Here is a 19,825-nt window from a genome sequence, read left to right on the forward strand (position 1 = left end):
CAGATCAGGAGTAAAGGTCAAACCCAGAAGCTTGTCAAAACACGGGGCCTCACCCAGACGAGAGCCATCCATCACAATTGATGCCAGCTGGGGATCAGAGCGTTGATGATGTAAGGATAGGAGTTTGGTTTTAGATGCATTAAAGGTAACTAGCCACATCTTCCCCCACTGAACCACGCGCTCGAGATCAGAGGAGAGAGAATCCGAGAGAACTTCGTCATTTACAGCCTTTGATGTGTTGCCGTAGATGGTCGTGTCATCAGCATAGATGTCAACGAATGATTTAAGTATGTGTTTAGGGAGGTCATTGATGTAGATCAGGAAGAGAGTTGGGCCGAGGATTGACCCCTGAGGGACTCCAGCATTTATATTGCAGGCCTCCGATTTTTGTCCATCTACCACTACTCTTATGAGCCTATCGGAGAGAAATGATTTAATGATTGAGAAAACATTTCCAGTTATACCGTAGCTGGAAATCTTGTGAAGTAGACCCTTATGCCATACTTTGTCAAAGGCCTTTGATATGTCAAGAGCAATTGCCCTAGAAAGGAAGCCTTTGTCAAGAGATTCACTAATCCTGTGGGATATAACCGTCAGCACATCTGCGGTAGATCTTGCAGAGCGGAAACCATATTGTGTGTCACTAAGAAGGTTGTTTCTGCTGAGGTGGTTGACTATTTCTCTATTTAATATTGATTCCAGTAACTTACTCATAACACAGAGAAGACTTATTGGTCTGTATTGAGAGGGAGATGACTTATCACCTGAATTCTTAAATACAGGGCAAACTGATGAGGTCTTCCAGGGGGTCGGAAAGCACTTCTCCTTAAGGCAGCGCTTAAATAGTTTCGTAAGTATGGAAGCAAGTTCTGGTTGAAGCTTTTTTAACACTATAATTGGGATGCCATCAGGGCCAGTTGCTTTACTGGAATCTAGGTTTTTTAATTGAGATGTATTAAAATTTTATTGACATATATAAAATTTAATGGATATGTATAAAATTTTATTGAGATATATAAAATTTTATTGAGATGTATTCAATTTTATTGGGATGTATTCAATTTTATTGAGATGTATTCAATTTTATTGAGATGTATCAAATTTTATTGAGATGTATTAAATTTTATTGAGATGTAGCAAATTTTATTGAGATGTATCAACTTTTATTGAGATGTATTAAATTTTATTGAGATGTATTCAATTTTATGGAGATGTATCAAATTTTATTGAGATGTATCAACTTTTATTGAGATGTATTAAATTTTATTGAGATGTATCAAATTTCATTGAGATGTATTAAATTTTATTGAGATGTATCAACTTTTATTTAGATGTATCAACTTTTATTTAGATGTATTAAATTTTATTGAGATGTATTAAATTTCATTGAGATGTATCCACTTTTATTGAGATGTATTAAATTTTATTGAGATGTATCAAATTTCATTGAGATGTATTAACTTTTATTGAGATGTATCAACTTTTATTTAGATGTATTAAATTTTATTGAGATGTATTAAATTTCATTGAGATATATTAAATTTTATTGAGATGTATCAAATTTCATTGAGATGTATTAAATTTCATTGAGATGTATTAAATTTTATTGAGATGTATTAAATTTTATTGAGATGTATCAAATTTTATTGAGATGTATTAAATTTTATTGAGATGTATCAACTTTTATTGAGATGTATTAAATTTTATTGAGATGTATTAAATTTTATTGAGATGTATCAACTTTTATTGAGATGTATTAAATTTTCTTGAAATGTATCAACTTTTATTGAGATGTATTAAATTTTATTGAGATGTATTAAATTTTATTGAGATGTATAAATTTTAGATATGTATCATATTTAATTGAGATGTATTAAAATTTTATTGACATATATAAAATTTAATGGATATGTATAAAATTTTATTGAGATTTATAAAATTTTATTGAGATATATAAAATTTTATTGAGATGTATTAAATTTTATTGAGATGTATTAAATTTTATTGAGATGTATTAAATTTCATTGAGATGTATCAAATTTTATTGAGATGTATCTACTTTTATTGAGATGTATTAAATTTTATTGAGATGTATCAAATTTCATTGGGATGTATTAAATTTTATTGAGATGTATAAAATTTCATTGAGATGTATTAACTTTTATTGAGATGTATTGAATTTCATTGAGATGTATTAAATTTTATTGAGATGTATTAAATTTTATTGAGATGTATCAACTTTTATTGAGATGTATTAAATTTTATTGAGATGTATCAACTTTTATTGAGATGTATTAAATTTTATTGAGATGTATCACATTTTATTGAGATGTATCAACTTTTATTGAGATGTATTAAATTTTATTGAGATGTATTAAATTTTATTGAGATGTATCAAATTTCATTGAGATGTATTAAATTTCATTGAGATGTATTAAATTTTATTGAGATGTATTAAATTTTATTGAGATGTATTAAATTTTATTGAGATGTATCAAATTTTATTGAGATGTATTAAATTTTATTGAGATGTATCAACTTTTATTGAGATGTATTAAATTTTATTGACATGTATTAAATTTTATTGAGATGTACCAAATCTTATTAAGATGTATAAAATTTTATTGAGATGTATTAAATTTTATTGAGATGTATTAAATTTTATTGAGATGTATTAAATTTTATTGAGATGTATCAAATTTCATTGAGATGTATCAAATTTCATTGAGATGTATTAAATTTTATTGAGATGTACCAACTTTTATTGAGATGTATTAAATTTTATTAAGATGTATCAAATTTTATTGAGATATATCAAATTTTATTGAGATGTATCAACTTTTATTTAGATGTATTAAATTTTATTGAGATGTATCAACTTTTATTAAGATGTATCAAATTTTATTGAGATGTATCAACTTTTATTTAGATGTATAAAATTTCATTGAGATGTATCAAATTTTATTGAGATGTATCAAATTTTATTGAGATGTATCAACTTTTATTTAGATGTATTAAATTTTATTGAGATGTATTACATTTTATTGAGATGTATCAAATTTTATTGAGATGTATTAAATTTTATGTAGATGTAGCAAATTTTATGGAGATGTATCAAATTTTATTGAGATGTATCAACTTTTATTGAGATGTATCAAATTTTATTGAGATGTATCAAATTTTATTGAGATGTATTAAATTTTATTGAGATGTATCAAATTTCATTGAGATTTATCAAATTTAATTGAGTTTTTTTCCAAATTTTATTGAGTTTTTTCCAAATTTTATTGAGTTTTTTTCTAAATTTTATTGAAATGCATTAAATTTTATTTAGATTTATTATATTTTATTGAAATGTATTAAATTTTATTTAGATTTATTATATTTTATTGAAATGTATTACATTTTATTTAGATTCATTAAATTTTATTGAAATGTATTAAATTTTATTTAGATTTATTAAATAAAAAAAATATTTAAATAGAATTATTAACATAATCAAAAGAATATATTATTTCTCTCATCAGAGAAAACCAACATACATTACAATAATATGGCTTTTTAGTTTTTATTTACTTTGAAGGCAAGATCGAAACTTACTTATGTGTTTAATGAGTTGATCGTGTTACAAAAATTGAAAGTTTAAAATGGTTAAAGCCAATTGGTTTTATGGGTAACGGTCATGACACTGATGCAGAATGTCGCCATTTCTATGCAAAAGAAACAGGTGAATCAAAAAGACTTGTACAGAATAGAGGACGAATTAAAAGAAAATGTGCTACGTATTTAGGCATGTGTAAGTGAACTTGAAAAGTGTCGAGTTTTGGAGTTGGACGTTTTGACAACAGAATGTCGAGTTGTAAAGTTAATAGTTTTGACAACACAATGTTGGGTTTTGGAGGTAATAGGTTTCACAACAGGCTGTCTTGTGAATTTGGACGTTTTGAAAACAAAGTGTAAGTTTTTGAGTTGCAGGTTGTAACAGCAGAATGTTGAATTTTGGAATTGGAAGTTTTTAAAATATCGAATTAATCTGATAATTCGAAGTTCTCAGAAATCAGAGGGCTCCTTATCTGGGGTCAGACTAAAACTCTATATGAGATACATAGATATTTGTACGTTCTATTAAAGTTCTTTTGTATTCAGTATATTTTTGCATATGACACAACAAATGTTCCTTCTCAACAAATCTTAGTGGAATACAGATTTTCAAAGAATTAGTTTCTTTTCTATGTCGTACATTAAAACCTGGTATTTCGTTGTATTTTTTGTCACTATGTTTAACCAAATAATATTGGGGACATAAACTTCTAAGGTTGATTCTTTCTCTTACTTGTCACATTTTATTATGTGAGCTTTAATAGCTCCATTTAATAATCACGTATCTGTAGAAATCGTAGAGTCATAGTCGATGGTGTATAATATGTCCAACTGTTGTTCCCAGGACTTCCAACAGCATTCAATATTCAGCATTTTATAGATGATGTGGATATATTTACACAATCCATTGTATTTCATTGTATAGCAGCCATCCTCTAGCAAATGTCAAATGACTCAAACTAACTTCTCTGTTGCACAAACTACACTTGTCATGCTGAGATCCTTCATCTTATTAGAAGCATTTGGAACAATTTTGATCGTGAGCAGCCATTATAATTATGTCCTGATAATAGTGGCGCTACCCTCTTTTAAGCCAGTCTATAAAACCTTCCTTATTTAAAAATTCTTGGGTGAATAAGCCGAGAAAATATTTGTCATGTTACTGTTTGGCTCATGTGTCCAATGTTCTCTCATGAAAGTTCTCAAGTATTTTCAAAGATTTGTTTTGGTGATTTCTATAGTAGACTTGTTTTCTGATTCTGACATATTTGTAAAACAGTCTTGTGCAAAATAGTTGACTATGTGATAGAGGTTGTCCTACTGGCTCTTGCTTCATGATGTTGGTATACAACTTTGAGGTATGGATTTTGGAAGATCATCAGATATTGTTTCCGATATGTGTTAGAATATAAATCTGACTTCTGTCCAAAGGAACCACGTACTTCAAAAGAATAAGGTTTGTCGCTTTTTGTTTTCAGTTTTCGTATTACTGTTTTTCCTGGAGATGGCGCATTCTAGCGGATGCCAAACATTCTCCCATTTGTTAAATTACTCCAACTGAGAGATATCTTTTAAGATTCTAACCGTTCCTTTAAGTGCTATTATTTATATTTCTTTTGCACTTGGTTCATCAGGTATATTCCCAAGATAGTTTTTGAGATTCTTCTTCATTAGCCCGGGTGTTTCTATAATGGACGCTTACTTCAACTAGGGTTTCCATATTCTCATTCTTGCCCCATAACACTATGTCAGGCTGTCGAATGTGTTTTCACATGACTTAAAAAATTTGACTTATGTGCAAAAGAAGAACCACATAGTTCACAGAGATGTGGTTTCTCTCCCGTATGTGTTTTCATATGACGCAACAAAGTTGACTTTCGTGCAAAAGAAGAACCACATACTTCACAAGAATGTGGTTTGTCTCCCGTATGTGTTTTCATATGAGACAACAAATTTGATTTCCATACAAAAGAAGAACCACATACTTCACAAGAATGTGGCTTGTCTCCCGTATGTGTTTTCATATGAGACAACAAATTTGATTTCCATGCAAAAGAAGAACCACATACTTCACAAGAATATGGTTTCTCTCCCGTATGTGTTTTCATATGACTCAACAAAGTTGACTTTCGTGCAAAAGAAGACCCACATACTTCACAAAGATGTGGTGTCTCTCCCGTATGTGTTTTCATATGACTAAACAAATTTGACTTTCGTGCAAAGGAAGAACCACATACTTCACAGGAATGTGGTTTTTCTCCTGTATGTGTTTTCATATGACACAACAAAGTTGACTTCTCTGCAAAAGACGAACCACATACTTCACAAGAATATGGTTTCTCTCCCGTATGTGTTCTCATATGACGCAACAAAGTTGACTTTTGTGCAAAGGAAGAATGGGGTTTGTCTCCCATATGTGTTTTCATATGACTCAACAAATGTGATTTCCATGGGAATGAATAACCGCATACTTCACAAGAATGAGGTTTGTCTCCCATATTTGCCCAAATCTAATTCCACAAAAATTATACACTATGGATAGTATGATGAAATATGCTAATAAATTTTGACTTTATAAAATTTATATGAAGAAATTTAATTGTTATAAACTTATTGAAATAAGAAATGACGAAAGGTCCTTCTGATGCATTAACAGAGTTCTTTTCCTTGTTGCAAATTCTGGAAATATAAAATAAATTTGAAAAGAATACATTAGTAAAATTGAATTATATAAATTTATTATTAATTAAATATAAAATAAATTTGAAAAGAATACATTAGCAAAATTGAATTATATAAATTTATTATTAATTAAATATAAAATAAATTTGAAAAGAATACATTAGTAAAATTGAATTATATAAATTTATTATTAATTAAATATAAAATAAAATTGAAAAGAATACATTAGTTAAATTGAATTATATAAATTTATTATTAATTAAATATAAAATAAATTTGAAAAGAATACATTAGTAAAATTGAATTATATAAATTTATTATTAATTAAATATAAAATAAATTTGAAAAGAATACATTAGCAAAATTGAATTATATAAATTTATTATTAATTAAATATAAAAAAATAAAATTATTATAGATTTAATCAATACTTATTTGTTTACAAATTTATTATTAATTAAATATAAAATAAAATTATTATAGATTTAATCAATACTTCTTTGTTTACAAATTAATTTGTTTCTGTTTTCAAATATTTAACTAAAATATTTATATTCATTCATGGTAGAGATGAGAATTGATTATTCATATTATTTGGATTCTTCAAAATACTGTTCTCATCTTAGGTGTTATTTTCACAACGTTTCTATGTTACCCTCGATCTTATTCAGGTGTATTTTGTCAAACTTGGAATCTTTCTATTGAACATAGAAATCTATACAAAATTTTGATGCTTGCTTGATACTGTAGCCAACATATCGACATTCTTTGGATCATTTAATGCTGTATGTAAGGATTAAAAAATTTTTATACTTTCTGAGTCGATTTGGGTATATTCAGATTTTTCACTCGGATGTTTTGGAACAGTTTATTTGATAGCATTTATTTTTATAGTAAACGTTTGCTCTTTGTAGGAAATTAAGAGTAGTTTTAGAGTTTTCTTTTTCGAAGAGTTCTTTACAGTTTCTGGCCTTGTAGTAGTGTTGACGGATTTGTATGAGGTCATAACAGTCAAGTAAAAGGTTTTTCACTGTATAAGGTTTGTGACATGGTATACATTTGAGATGTTCTTCACTTTTTAGTATGTAGGAGTGAGTTATGTATGTGTGTTCTATCCGAATACGTAATAAGACTACTTCTTCTTTGCATGATTTTCTAGGATTTAGTAGTTTTTAAGTATAGATTGGGAAGAGCTTGTTGCTTTGGCACTTGGTCCAGTCATCACTAACAACATAAGAGCATGATATTCTCATGTACTAAACAAAGGGTTCCATTCAAAAGTCCTACATACATTGAAATTCTATTTTCAATCTCACAAAGGATTGAAACTTCAACGTTCAGTTCAGGAGTATATAACTTACAACTGAATTTTACCAAGTACTCAAACCACAGATTCTCGCAGACAATCGCAGGAGGAATTTTAGGAATTTATTTATTTTAGGATGTTATCACTATTTATAACTACATATACATATGCGCTGTTTTCTAAAGCCAGCTTAGTTTTCACTGTTCTCCATCTATAATTGTTACTTTATCCCATAAAGGTAGATGGTTTCCCTTTTCTTTCCATAAATATTCTGCCATAACTGATTTTTCAATCTCACCACATATTACAGCTTTTCAATGTTTTTTTAAGTTTACTGGTAGTGAATGACATGGTTCACATTTGTATAATTTTCCACATTTATATGGAATCTCTTTGTCATGAATTTTACCATAAGTGGCTTTACATGCACAGCATGTTCTGGAGAGTCGAATCACTCTTGAATACTATCTTGACGTTTTACAGACTCTTTCATTTTTTTCTGACAAGTCCTTCATGTATGGTGTACAAACTGTTATCCACATAACATGACAGCAACATTCAGGAGCGATTTATGATATGTATTATTATTAGTACATATTGCTTTTGTTCAGTGTTATAGGAAACAGATTGTTAATTTCTTTGCATGATATACTTTGTGAGAATTGAAAGTTTGATACTGGTTACATATTTAAAGATATTATATATTATTATTGTTGTGTTATGAGAGTCTTTTAATGATGTTAACCCTATGTGGCATCACATGACTTGGAAAGTAAAAGCAACAAGAGTTTAATTGCTTTGTGTCACATGTTGAAGGTATACACACGCATGACAGCTGGTAGCAAATGCACTGAACGATGGGGTCAGGTTATCAAAATTGGTATTGTCACTGGTTAAAGATCAACTTTTCTGAGAATGTTTTCATGAGAATGTTTTAATGATGTTAACCCTATGTGTCAAGTTGTCAGAATTGGTGCTGTTAAAGGTAAATGACCCTGCAAAATGAAATTGAAAGGAAGCAAAATTTTCCTCCTCTAGCACGTTTCATATATAGATTCAATCCAAAACCTCATCACTAGGACCAATCATGCAGCTACCAGGATATTAAGTACGTAACTCGATTAAGAATTTTACCTATGCAGTAGAGAAGAGAAGGAATTTTGATACTGATTACATATTTAAAGGTATTATATATTATTATTGCTGTTGTATTTTTTTGAAAAGAAAACGATCATCACGTGATATAGCTTGCAACTTGGACAAGCATGTTCTTTTATAAGTAGTAACGTAAGAGAACAGCATTTTCAGATCTATTTATGCTCTATTTCAAATGAATTTGCCAGATAGAATCGGAACATTTTTTTCACGAGAAAACCATTTATACAATAAATAAAACAATGAAATAAAGATTAAAAACTGAAATAAATAAATGCACTTGCATCTAGAAAAGAAAAATAACATTTTTAACTTTTACTGCTTTTGCGCCCCAACACCACCTCGTACCCTGCCTCCTTCGCCAATATAAACAGTAAAATATCCGAAAAATGTTAAATGGTGTTCTTATCGGTAAATGTCGGTGCGTTACTTACTTGTTTGCAGCAAATTTAAATGCGATATTTGTTTTCAGCATACCAGAAAACCTACCGAAGTTGTAAGGTTAAAGACGATTGTTAAGGAGGAAAGTAAATAACAATTTACCAAAACGGCTTTCAGGCAGCCCAACAAAACAAATAAAAAAATTATCACCATGTGGCCAGAAAGTGGGTGCTTATTTTACATTAAATTTATATAGAAAACTGATCCCCACTTTTTGAAAAAGTAATTTACTCATATCATGAAAAATAATTCTCTGTGCTACTTTTGAAGTATATATTTGTTTTTAGCACACCCGACGAACTATAAAATAATCCAGAGAAAAAAATGAGAAAGCAAAAGAATTTTTTTTTTTACTTTAAACTTTTGAAACAGTTAAAAACGTTTAAAATTTATAAAATTATTTTTTCCTTGGTAAATGATAAAGAAGTTATTTTTATGTTTAAGTCAGTATTGAAAAACAAAAACATTGACAGCGAAAACGTTTTCACCAACAAATCAATTAATTCATTAGGATTATTTGCTTAGTTAATGGAGTTATCTTCCTTACATTTTTAACTTACTCCGCAAATGCGCAAAAATCGATACTAAATTCATGTAGTAATACTTACGTTTTTGCTTTATAATCTGCTTTCTATTAACTTTATCTGCTTTTATAAAGGAAACGATTTTTCAAATGTGATTGACTTTATAAACTCAAGTTAACATTCAAGATGACGAACGGAAGAGCAAGTTTGCAGAAAACAAAATTGAAGAGGAAAAATAAAAAAGAAATCATTTCGAAATAAAGTCGATCTATTTCGTGAATATCACGGATAAAATTTTAACATGTTTATATTTACATGAGAGAGAACAGATTACAAGTTTCATCTTTATTAATTCTCTAATTCGTTGCACGTGCAATTTAATGGTGAAACTGATAGGTGAACATAGTTTAGAAAGTCATTTTATCATATATTTTTTATGTATTCCCCATTATTTCTTGATTGTGTTTGAAAGATTATTGTCTAAAGTTAATATCTATATTGGAAAAAATTACACATAAAAAAAAGTTCATAATGAAAAATGTTTTCACGTCGGCTTCTAAGATAATTAGTAAAGTGTAATGTGCATCCAGGAGACAAGCGCCCGTGTGTTTGTGTGTTGTGTGAGTGCGTAAGAGAGATGGACGAAAAGGAAAGACTTACCTCGGGACTGGCTCGGCGTCGCCGACCGAAAATAGATAAAGAAAGATCAAGATGGCGGCCGCCGTCTTTTGTAAAGGATGATATCTCGCAAAGTCACATGAATTCTCGCAATATGCAAATTTAGCTGGCCTGCAATGGCCATAAAAGCGGGTGACTGAAAGACGTTGGGAGAGCGATGATTGACTTGGTCGGGAATCGTGTTGCTGTTGCTTCTCGTGCCGTGTGAGCATATCTTACCGTTGTTGGGCCGTTCAGAGTAACCATTTGCGTCCGTCTAGGCACCTTGCTAGTTGGATTCCATGCAGAACCGGTGTTTACTGGTTATTGAATTGCTTTACGTTGCTGCAACATCATACATCTACAGAGGGCGCAGTAATTCTTTTTAAAGGACTTTCCTTACACATTTTCTACAAGCTATCTCAGTGATTTGGCCTCTAGGACTATGACCGAGTCGAAATTCGACTTAAAGCTCATACCCGAGTTTGACCGGTCCACGTCCATTGTCGACTGGGTTGAAAGGGTCGAGCTGGTGTGTGACCTTTGTGAGGTAAAAAGGGTACACACTGTGATTCCCCTGAGATTGGCTGGGGGTGCCTTGAGTGTATATCAGCAACTCAGTGCTGCCGAAAAAGGAGATGCCACCGCAATTAAAGCTGCGCTGTACAAGGCATTCGCCATGGATTCTTGTATGGCCTATGAAAAATTTGCTTCCCGAAAACTTCTACCGGAGGAAAGCGTGGATGTTTTCTTCGTGGAGTTAAAGAAACTCACAGTCCTATTCGGTGGAGGAGTGTCAGAGCGGATGCTCGTGTACGCGTTTGTGGCGGGCCTTCCCACTCGGGTGAAGCAGCTATTGAGAGCCTCAACCAGCGTTTCAACAACGACCATGGAACACTTGATGGAACGTGCTCGAGCCATCATCAAAGATGAGGAGGACCTGGGGGAACCAGTTGTGATGGCGACACAGACAGGCCAGATTGGTGCTCAGGAGATTCCGAATCAGAACCCTGCAAGCAATGGGAAATGTTTTCGCTGCGGCCGATGCAGACATTTTGAAAGGAATTGCACCAACAGGGGGCGTATGCGCTGTTTTAATTGTGGCAGTTTGGGGCATCTAGCCCAAAACTGTGCGGGAAATGTATCAGGGGAGAGGACGTCAGCGCCGCCCTGCTCCCCGAGCAAAATTTGAACAAGGCGCAACCAGTGATGACCGTCTACGTAAACAGGATACCCTGCTCAGCACTTCTCGACTCAGGCTGTTCACATACTATAGTGAGCGCCAGGCTGTCTCCAAGTTGGACAAAGAGAAAGATCAAAGTCACCACGATAGGAGGCGAGACCCAGACATGCTATGGAGCTGGAACTGTCGAGATCTACACGGACACTGGTGCAGCCACTAAGATCAATGTGCTCGTGACCCAAGGAAATTTCCTGGGGTTTGACCTGTTGCTTGGATACGATGCCATCAAGGTGCTGGCGGGAGTCTCAATTCATCGGGATGGAAAAGTGCGATTCTTGGAGGCCCCAGTGTGTGCAACGCTCCACATCGATTGGCCGGATTTTACAGTGGACTACGACTCTCACAAGAGGGCCTGGTTTGCATCTTGGAAGTGGACCAAGGGAATGGCACCGACTAAACTCAAGAATGGGGTTGCAGAGTACCCTATACCCAGTGAGGCCCGAGCAGAATACGAAAAAGAACTAAAGGCGTGGATCCAAGATGGCTGGTTAATCCCCTACCCTGAGGACAAGCTTGGGCCTCCCAAGGGTCTAATACCCTTGATGGCTGGCAGTAGTCCAGCATAACAAGTCGAAAGTACGGCTGGTGCTGGACTATAGGGAGCTTAACAAGCATATTGAAGCCTACACTGCCGATGCTGACGTATGTGCCAGCAAGTTGAGGGAATGTCTCGATATTGGATTTGCGAAAAGCCTATTTACAGGTGCGAGTTGATGAGACATTGTGACCGTTCCAGACAGTTTGGTTCCAGCGGCAGAGATACTGCCTTACACGCCTCGGCTTTGGCCTAAATGTGGCACCACAGATCATGAAGACTATTGTCAACACAGTATTGTCCCAAGAAAAGCCCATGAGGGACTCAACGTCAGCTTACATTGATGATGTATATGTCAATGAAGATGTACAGTCTGCGTCGTGTGTCAAAGAAAGGTTGGCTCAGTTTAGTCTGGAATGCAAGAATCCCGAACGTTTGAGGGAAGGAGCACATGTATTGGGATTGGATGTTTATGAAGAAGATGGCACCCTACAATGGAGGTGTGGCAGTGAAATTCCAAGCATCCCCAACATCGTTACAAGGCGGACCGTTTTTTCTTGGTGTGGAAAACTTGTTGGTCACTTACCGGTCTGTGGCTGGCTCTGCGCAGCTGTTGGTGTAATTAAACGCAGAGCAAATTTAACAACCACGGGTTGGGATGACATATCCGATGATGTCCTACTAACTTTGATGATTAAAGAGACACTCGAGAGAGTGAACAAGAAGGACCCTGCCTGTGGGCGGTGGTGTGTTAACGGAGACAACGTAGGTGTGTGGGTTGATGCCAGTTTTTTGGCGTTCGGGGTATTGTTGGAGCAAGGAGGAAACATGTTCGAGGATGCATGTTGGCTGCGGCCCGTAACAGATTCTCAGCATATAAACCTGGCAGAGCTGGACGCTGTTGTAAAGGGGATAAATCTGGCCCTGCAGTGACAGTCTAAGAAGTTGACCTTGTACACAGATTCTCTCTGTGTCTACCACTGGGTGTCTGACACACTTTCAGGATGGACACGAATCCGTACCAAGGCAGCAAGCGAAATTTTAATACGGAGAATGCTAGACACGCTAAAAAACCTGGTATCTGATTATGGGCTATCACTGAGCGTCACTCTGGTGCCATCACATTGTAATCGTGCTGACCAACTGACCCGAGTACCTCACAAATGGTATGAAGCCGCGAAGATGGGAATGGAGATTACTGCTCGATCTTGTGCAGTTGCAATCGACCTATGTCAAATACAAAATTTCATGCACAGAGCGGACATCCAGGTATCAAGAGGACCCTTTATTTTGTGAGGCATGCATACCCAGCAGTGACCAAGATGGATGTCAGACAGATCATCAGAAATTGTGAGGCTTGCATGTCTATTGATCCTGCACCAGAGCGATGGCGGAAGGGTCGATTGGAAGTTGAGAGTGTGTGGCAGCGGCTGGCCATGGATATTACCCATTAGAGTGGCAAGCCCTTTCTAACTCTCATTGATTGCGGACCTTCGAGATTTGCGGTGTGGCGGCAGATGACCAGACAGGATTCAGCAAATGTTGTTCGCCACCTATCATCCATTTTTTCTGAGTGAGGTGCGCCGGAAGAGCTCCTGACTGACAATGATGCAGCGTTTTGTAGCCAGCAAGTCTGGCAGTTGTTAGATGAGTGGGGCGTCCGACTACAGTTGCGATGTGCGCATGTGCCGTCAGGAAATGGCATTGCTGAAAGAAGCCATCGCAGCATCAAGAGAATTGCTGCCAGGAAGCGATGTACTATTACGGAAGCCACAAATTGGTACAACATTACGCCAAAGGACGGGACGCCTCCTTCAACCGCACATGCGAATGCTATTTACACGTACCGAGTCGGAGTGAAGGGAATCAACACTACGCAGCCAGCCTACAAGGGAACATGTAATAGATATGAAGTGGGAGATCCAATGTGGGTGCGGCCCCCAGGAAATCGGTGCACTGACAAGTTTAAGTTTATCTGGAGTGATTAGCCAGCAGTCTGTTTTGGTCGATGGAACCCCACGACATGTGCGAGATCTTCGCCCAGCTATCAAGGTGCGTCACACAACTACAGAAGAAAGCAGTGAAGCGTCTAGTGATGAGCTGCCGATACACGGATTCAGTGAGCCCCCTCCAGAGACTGATAGTGATACTTCATCTGATGAGGCGGAACCAGATCCAGAGCCCGAATCTGAAACAGTGAATGTACCTCTTCGCAGAAGCACACGCACTAAAAGGCCACCCCCACAATGCTCTCTATGTGATTATCAGATCAGGGGGAATGTAATGTGCATCCAGGAGATAAGCGCCCGTGTGTTTGTGTGTTGTATGGGTGTGTAAGAAAGACGGACGAAAAGGAAAGACTTACCTCGGGACGGGCTCGGCGTCGCCGACCGAAAATAGATAAAGAAAGATCAAGATGGTGGCCGCCATCTTTTGTAAAGCATGATATCTCGCAAAGTCACATGAATTCTTGCAATATGCAAATTTAGCCGGCCTACAACGGCCATAAAAGCGGGTGATTGAAAGACGTTGGGAGAGCGATGATTGACTTGGTCAGGAATCGTGTTGCTGTTGCTTCTCGTGCCGTGTGAGCATATCTTACTGTTGTTGGGCTGTTCTGAGTAACCGTTCGTGTCCGTCTAGGCACCTTGCTAGCTGGATTCCGTGCAAAACCGGTGTTTACTGGTTATTGAATTGCTCTATGTTGCTGCAACATCATACATCTACAGAGGGCGCAGTAATTTTTAAATGACTTTCCTTACACATTTTCTACATAAAGTCTTAAGATACTGAATTTTAAAAAAAATATACCTTTATTAGCCCCCCCCCAAAGCGAGAGTTTAGTAACAGATCTAGCTTCACACAATCAAAACAAGAGACAATGCATCACGCATAATTTCTACAGAAGCCCCAAAATGTAAGAAAGTTGATGTTATTTTATACCTAGCTGAGGAGGGGGGGGGCGGTTGGATTTGGCCAGTTGTTAAACATGCTTAAATATAATATTTTAAATTTGTCCAGATTTCGTATATATGATTATAGAGTTATAATGTCAAAAGTAAAAAAAAAAACGTATTTGGGTGTCATCAGCTAGAATCGAAACCAAAATCAAAACTGTAACATTCAAAGCTGGTGACGTTACCACTGTACAAACGTAACATGCATATGAACTGATTAAAAATAAAGATGAATTTACAAAATGCATAACAATTTTTTGTTAATTCTGACCCTATAGAACTCATGGAAGTGCCACCGATTAATTAGGTGTGTCAGAAATTTCGTGAAAATAGTTAATAATTCCACCCCATCTTTCCAAGCTTATAACTCCTCGAAAAATGTAATTCAAGCCCTAATTTTTTTTTCAATTAAAGGAGAAAGGACCAAGATTCCATTTAAAAAAAAGAAAAAAACAAATAACGTGGTTAAAAAAAGTTTTAAACTTCAAACTTTACAGGTAAAATTCTAAAAAACACTACGTTTTTTTTGTTTTAAATTTGAATATATTATTTATTGATTTTTTCTCTTCAATTTGTGAGTAAATTAATTATTTACTTTTCGGTGAGTAAATTAATTATTTACTTTTTAATAGACACTTGAAAATGGGTGGAGCGTGAATTTAAAAAAAAAAGTTTGTCTAAAATATTATATTCAGTTTATTGGAAAGAACATAAAATTTCACATTGACCCTGAAAATATCGTAAAAATAGAATCAATAGAAAAATTTTGATAGATTTTTAAAGTTTAAAAATTGAAAAATATTGAGTTCGGAAAATTCATTACTGTTGTTAAAAAATATATTTCTATTACTTTTAAAACAACTTTAATAGTTTATTTTGGAAGTATAATCCATAAAGAAAATAAACAACCCACTTTTAACAGAGAAATTACGAGATTTTTATATTTTATTCGCAGTTTCGTGTTAGGGGTGTCAAAAATTCCTACAAAAATTCTGATACACCTACCGATTAATATAAGGTTTCGATCAAGGCACATCCTCAGTAAAATAAAAATATAGAAATAACTTCGGAAAATAATACCGGAAGTTATTATCTCCTTTAATAATTACATTTGTTTATATTTTAACTCTTTTAATTAACATATGCATATTGAGATATGGTAAAAAAAAAAAGAATGAAAGAAAAAAAACAGAAACACACAAAACTGATAAAAACAAAGAAAGAAAGAAACAAACAAAAAACATTGTTGAGAACGCAAAAAGAGAAAAAAATAAGAATCGAAAAGTTATAAAAGGCTGATCATAATTTTTTGTAGGTTTCCGACTACTTTTTTTTAATTGTATTTGAAAGATTAGAGATTAAAGTTAATTTCTTAAAGAAAGAAAATAGTTGTACACGTGAAAAAAAAGTTATGAAAATGTTTTCACGGCGATCTAATCAATTCAGCTAAATTTTGAAGTTAAATATATTCATTGTAAAAATCCTTTAAAAGATAAATATTAGTTAGTTTTTACAAGATAATTAATAAAGTAGAGTCCGAAGATAATCAATTAAATACAAAAAACACCTTGTTTCCTAAAAAATAACTTAATTAGCCCTAAAAAAGCAAGTAATTTATTGGTCACCAAAAACGCAACTAAAACTTTGTAAACATGATTATAAGAGGCCCAAAATTTCAGCCAATCGAAACGCTGTTTCAGAATGAAGTAGGCACCGCCAAAACTGGGGGGGGGGGGGCAGGTCAGTACTTTTTGACGGACCGTCTTTTTAAAAATCTACCAAAAATCAGGTAATTATCCAATCAATACGAAATTTTCAGCGATTATTAGGAGAAGAATGAACTTTATAACAGTGTACTTATTTTTCATAAACGATATTTATATATATATATTTTTTTGCTTACAAAACCCCCCCTTGTTTTGAAGTGGGAACAAATATGCTTAAAATAATCATCTGAGGCTGAAATCAACATATTGTGTTGTAAGTGACAGAATTATAGATTCAAAAAAAAAAAAATTGTTTGCATACCTTATTTTGACGTCTGAATATCAGAACTTCGATTGTGTTTAATTATCCCGCTTTTGAGTTTTGAAGTGTGAAATTCGGTGAATATGTTAAGTAAAATAATTAATTTAAGTTAAGCAAAACAAAAAAAAAATTTTTTTCATATTTATACGAAAAAAGCTATTTTAAAATTTTTGATAAATAAATTAACAATTTTTTTTTAGCGAGCCGAATAATGCATGACCATTATTAAACAGGGCATGCTTTGAATAATCGATACCCAAAAAAAAAAAATCGATAAATATTGTGCCCTTTGTGTTAAAAATAGCATCTTTTTTTTCGATCCCGTTTGAAAACGTTTGCCGCCTTTGACTATGGTGGACCAAACGCGCTGAAATAATTTTTTTTTTATTCTGCTTTAAATTGCCCCCCCCCATTTTGGGGAGTCTGGCCCCCACACACATACACATTAAAAACCAAACGCATACAAATGGTCACCCATCTGGTACTGGCCAGCCTCAGCTTAATAATACATTGAAATTTTCGTCACTGAAAAATAAGTTTTTTTTGGCCTGTTTGGTCTTCCATAGTTTGCTTTTTATCAGACGAAAACGTAAACAGAGTCGATCTGAACTCTACGTCAACGCGAATATCTGGTTACCTATATGAATAAGTGGAATTATTTGAAATTCAGGTACTTATATTATAATATTTTTGCATATTCTCTTAGAAAATCATCCTAAATCTTAGTTAGACAATAAATAAATAAATTAATTATTTCAAAAACCCTTTTTTTTTTAAATATTTAAGTACGTTTTTTGTGCAAGACAAAAAATGTCAATTGTTAACTTTTTGGGAAAATTTAACATTTAAAATTGAATTAAAAATAGTAGAAAAAGTTTTACATTATTCTGTTTTCTATATGATAAAATTCAGGGTTTTATCTTTCTGGAAAAAAAAAGTTACTCAGAAATAATGGATTTTAATAAACGTAATTTCGTTTTAAAAAACAACAACAACTTGATTTTGCGGCCATTTTTGGCGGTGCCTAGAATGAAGTCATGATAGTAAAAGAAGGTACGAATGTCAGATTTCCCCCCCCCCAGACGTGCATCCATACAGTCCTATTCTGAACGTTTGTATCAATTTTTATCATTTTTAATTCAATTATTTTTATGTTCCTGTTTTTAAATTAATTTTTTGTTTTATTATTGTTCGACATTATATAAAAATTATGTTACGCCGAAAGTTTCACATTTTTTCGAGCAAGGAAATTATTAAAATCTTGCTCATAAACATTATGGGATATCTGTAATTAAAAAAAAGTAGACATATTCTTGCTATTATATTTTTTCATTTAATTTTTATCAAATTAATTAATACGGACTTTAGGGGCTTTTTCCTAGGTTTCCTGTAAAAAAATATTTTATTTTATTGTTCCGAATTACGATGCTTTATTTATATATAAAAGAAGCAAAAATAAATTCTTGCGTTTTATATTTACTACTGAAAACCATAACTTTAGTAAAGGTAGTTTTTGTTTAAAAAAAATAATAAATTTTCACTCAGAATTTAATAAAACCCATTAGTTTATTATATTCCGCGATCATTATTTGATAAATACTGAAAATTTCTTTAAAATTGGTTAATTTCCTGAGTTTTGATGATTTTTTAAGTAAAGGGAGGGGGTCAACATGTTTATACATTTTCAGCATTGACATTCATTTTGCCCATACATTAGGACGTTGAAAGAAACAAAACAAACAAACAAACAAACAAACAAAAAAACATTGTTGAGAACGCAAATAGAAAAGATAAAAATCAAGACGTTATAAATGGTTGAATGGTAAGTCGTATGCGTAAGGAAATGAACAACACAGTTAAAAGTAAGGGGGTCGGACATGTGGGTAAAGAAAATAAACAAAGTTCGTAGTTAAGATGAAATAATATTTTTAAAAAATAATGTTAAAAATTATTAAAAAGTGTCTTTAAGAAGGAGATATATAATGTTTCTTACCGGAGATGGTTTAAAACAACGAAGGACAACAGAAGATAAAAGACAGAGGCACGTGAGACTAGAAAGGCTGCTGACTACAATTACAGAATAAAACACCGGTCACCTGCCGGTGTCGAGTAAAAAAAAAACAAATATGAAAAATGTCCGGCCCAAGGAGATAACTGTTGAAGGGACTAAACTAAGGGATATAATATAGGTACGGGCAAAATGAATGTCAATGCTCAAAATGTATAAACATTTTGACATCTCCATTTACTTAAAAAATCACCAAAAAATCAGGAAATTAACAAATTTTAATGAAATTTTCAGTATTTATCAAATGATGATCGCGGAATATAATGAAGGAATTAGTTTGATTTAAATCGTAGTGTAACTAATTATTTTGTTTAAACAAAAAATACCTTTACTAAAGTTATCATTTTCAGTAGTAAATAAAAAAAAAACGCAAGACTTTAATTTTTCTTTTTTTATATAAATAAAGCATCGTAATTTGTAACAATAAAATAAAAATAATATCAATATTATTTCAAATCGTTAAAATGTAAATTATTTCTTGTAACGAGTGTCCGTTATGCAGGCTTAGCTAAATGAGGATCTCGTGAGAATAACATGAAGTTTAAGATTACTGATTTTTATGAACAGAGTGTCACACGTGACTTGCAATGAATGTGAATATTTTCTGAGAGAAAAACGGTCATTAAGCC

The 19,825-nt window shown here is 33.2% G+C and overlaps 1 long non-coding RNA gene across 1 annotated transcript; it reads right to left on the reverse strand.

Moving 5' to 3' along the window:
• Positions 1–3,591: 3,591 nt before the first annotated feature.
• Positions 3,592–19,199, reverse strand: LOC145270859 (uncharacterized). The gene is made up of 2 exons (XR_013865605.1): positions 19,122–19,199; positions 3,592–6,279 (listed from the first exon to the last, which is right to left on the reverse strand). It is a non-coding gene; the product is annotated as an uncharacterized LOC145270859 (long non-coding RNA).
• Between the last annotated feature and the right edge of the window lie 626 nt (positions 19,200–19,825).

Source organism: Euprymna scolopes, chromosome 46, assembly GCF_053919585.1.
Source record: "Euprymna scolopes isolate OS-2025 chromosome 46, ASM5391958v1, whole genome shotgun sequence".
NCBI lineage: Eukaryota > Metazoa > Mollusca > Cephalopoda > Sepiida > Sepiolidae > Euprymna > Euprymna scolopes.